Consider the following 3,526-nt stretch of genomic DNA (forward strand, 5'->3'; position numbering starts at 1 on the left):
GTGGGCTGGATCCCCAATAGGGGGCATGCAGAAGGCAGTGTTCTGCTCTCACATCAATGTTTCTCTCTCCCTCTCCCTTCCCCTCCTCTAGAAATCAATAAACTGTTCTTAAAAAAAAAAAAAGAAGAGAATGAATTACTCATTCAGTTAAACATTTGTGAAGCGTTCACCATGTGCCAGGCATGTGCCAGGCACTAGGCAAGGAGAACTCCGAGTGGGGGGCAGATAAGAACTCTACAGAGTGTTGTGCTTATGAGCCAGGACGCTGAAGTCTAATCATCTGGTTTTGAATCCCGGCCTCCTCATTTATTCCCTGTGTGACCTTAGCAAATTGCTTAATCTCTCTACTTTAATTTTGTCACTTATGAAATTGAGATAAAGTTGTAACTGGTTCATAGGGTTCTTTTTTTTCTTGGGTCACAGTAACTTTATTGTCACAGGGATACCGGGCTGCACTAAGTCTACACGATTAGAGTAGATGGTGGTTACCTTCCCAAAGGGTGAATGAAGCCGGAGCCCAGCTGGAAACCTGAATATCCTCCGGGAGATGAGTGGCTGCACAACCACACTGCACTAAGGTACAAGGTCCAACTGGGCAGAGGCAACATCCCCGCCGGAGACAAGCAACCACGGAAGAGGATGTTACAATAATCTGTTAACCATTCTCTGCTATTCTTTGTTGAGAAAGGTGAGGGTGTGGGGTGAGCAGTAAATTATGCTCTTCATTCTTCAGATGAGGAAGTGCTACAGGGTGCGGATGATGGTCAATCGAGCAGTAGAAGAGGGTGCAAATCTAGGCTGGTTATAGATCTTGGTGCCTATGGAAAGGAACAGCGCTGGAACAGAGAGGGAGCATTAACATACTCACCAGGGAGCACAAGAAGCAGAGCCTTCTTTCTTTTTTTCTTACTAGTAAGTAAGACCGGAAACAGCATCTTTTCCTGTTCCTTGCTGCAGCGGCAGCCAACGCGCTGGCTTTCACAAAGCACGGTTTCTGCAATGTGGTCTGTTGGTGAGGCTGCTCAATCGGGGAGCACAAGTGTGAGGCTGACCATGATTGCTGGAACCAGGTCTTCTCACAGAGACTCATATACGTGGCATCGACACCATCAGGTGCTTCAGTTAAAGCTTCTAGAATATTGCAATGGTGTGATTGACAGGTTTGGGGCTATGACATTCTTGTACATGTAAACTCTTTCGGAAAAGCTGGAGCTACACAGATGAGGGAGATTTTGGTTTAGAGCCACAAAGTCCCACGCACCAGCCACAGGTGCCTCTGCCTAGTTCCCTACACATCCTTTGCCGAGAAACCATTCTCACGCTGAGTTTTCAGTGCTGTGGTTGAAAGAAATGATCGCCCACCACCATCCACCCTCCCTCTTCCTCCCTGTGCATCTCACAGCAGCAGAGGTCGGCAGGGAGGTTGTCTCTGTTTCCTCTCATCGGGGAAATTACTTAGTGACCTGGGCAACGGCATGGGCAAGGCAGCCCACGTGGCCGGAGGTGGCCCTGCCACGGACATGCGGCTACCGTTTGTCATGTAGACCGAGAACTCCTTGGTCAGCCGCTCCACCTGCTCGGGCTTCAGTCCTGTGAAACGAAACATGCCGATCTGGTGGGGGACGTGGGAGGAGCCCTCCTTCCTGAGGTTGGAGACCAGCTGGGTCCGCATGCTAATGATGCCGTCGGCCATGCCTTGCACTTCCTGCAACCGCTGCGCTCGCAGATCCGGGCTGTTCAGAACGGTGGAGGCGATCCGGCCCCATTGACAGGAGGGTTGGAACACATGGGGCGAATCAAGATCTTCAACTGAGACTCCACCTTTTTGGCCTCATCGGCACAGTGAAGGCTCCCACACGCTCACCGTATCCAGTGATGGCGAACCTTTTGAGCTCGCATGTCAGCATTTTAAAAAACCCTAACTTAACTCTGGTGCCGTGTCACATATAGAAATTTTTTGATATTTGCAACCATAGTAAAACAAAGACGTATTTTTGATATTTATTTTACATATTTAAATGCCATTTAACAAAGAAAAATCAACCAAAAAAAATGAGTTCGCGTGTCACCTCTGACACGCGTGTCATAGGTTCGCCATCACTGGTATAAGCGCATGTTCTTGGCATAGGACTGGCGGAGGCAAACGTTAATGCCCTCTTGGATGAAGCGGGGCACAGCCCGGGCATCCTTGTTTCCATCGCCGCTGGCAAAGCCTCGGTAGGCCATGTCAAAGAACGCAAAGGGATTGTTTTCCTTCCCCACGGAGGCTGTCTCCTTCCACTGCCGGGGCGAGGTCCACTCCCGTGGGGTGGTGGGCACAGACGTGCAGCAGGAGGACACTGTGCTGTGGCGTTTTTGAAATGTCCTCCATGGGCCTGTAAAGTCAAAGCCACTCATCTTGGGGTCATAGCAGTGACAGCCCTGCTCTGCGTGCCAGCGTCCCTGAAGATGGGCGTGTGATTCCCCCAGGAATCTCGGCTGAACTTGAAAAATCTTTGCAGGAAACTGGCTCCGATCCTTAAGGCCCCGGTTCCAGAAATGGTCTGCACGGTGACATACCGGCCACTTTTCAGCACTTCGCTGTTCTTGCCCAGGGCCAGCTCTGCAGATGCCTTTCAAAACTTGGCCAGTCCCCCACGGGCAGGTATTCCTTGTCCAGATTTTTTGCAGCAATCTGGGCCTCTGCCTCTGGATCCTAGGGAGCACGTAAGGCTTTCCATGGTCGTCCCGCTAGGCACCAACTCCCAGATTCACCTTTTTGCTGTTGGTGTCTCTTGCAAAGGCTTTGGTGACTCCCAGGATGGGATCTGGGGGACCCACCTCCACATGGGCCCACCAGGAGTTGGCTCGGGCAGAAGCCATGCCTGCGAGGCCTGGGTGGAAGGCGGTGGTGGCCCAGGACAGGATGCAGCTGGAGTGCAGCAGGGCCATGGTGGGCACGCGGGCAGAGGAAGCTGCAGGTCGGAGCCAGGGCGGTCTCTCTCTCTCTCTCTCTCTCTCTCTCTCTCTCTCTCTCTCTCTCTCAAAGGCAAAATCTATTAGGTTCTTGTGAGGATTAAATGAGACTCTTGGAAAGCCTTTGGCACACTGACTGGCATGTAGAGTTCCGTAGCTATTGGTGCTGAGGAGGACAGTCCGAGGCCTGCACACGAGCATGCCGTACCTCATGGCCCTCGGGAAGATGGAAGGGCTTTCCAGAGCGAGGCCTTGAAAACTGAGTTTCTTGTAGTTGGTTGAGGAAAGAGGAGGGATGCGAAGGAGAAGACCTGGGGAAGGTGGCTGAGGAGGCTGTGGGCATTTAGCTGGGGGTGAAAAGGCTTACGGGCTGCATAAGAGCTGTGTTTAAATACTGTGCTTGGGCATTTGACAACAACAAAAGAGAGTAGACTTACTTTACTGCTACCTGGAAAATATCCAAGCCCAAGTGGAAATGACAAAATGACATTCCTCTCAATATTTGAATGAACTTGTGAGTAATAAGGATTTCCTTAATTTTTTTTTGAGGATGATATGGCTCGTCTCTGTG

At 50.9% G+C, this 3,526-nt stretch overlaps 1 pseudogene; it reads right to left on the reverse strand.

Moving 5' to 3' along the window:
• Positions 1-1,451: 1,451 nt before the first annotated feature.
• Positions 1,452-2,943, reverse strand: LOC118677127 (annotated as a pseudogene).
• Positions 2,944-3,526: the final 583 nt, after the last annotated feature.

Source organism: Myotis myotis, unplaced genomic scaffold (genome assembly GCF_014108235.1).
Source record: "Myotis myotis isolate mMyoMyo1 unplaced genomic scaffold, mMyoMyo1.p scaffold_m19_p_2, whole genome shotgun sequence".
Classification (NCBI taxonomy): domain Eukaryota; kingdom Metazoa; phylum Chordata; class Mammalia; order Chiroptera; family Vespertilionidae; genus Myotis; species Myotis myotis.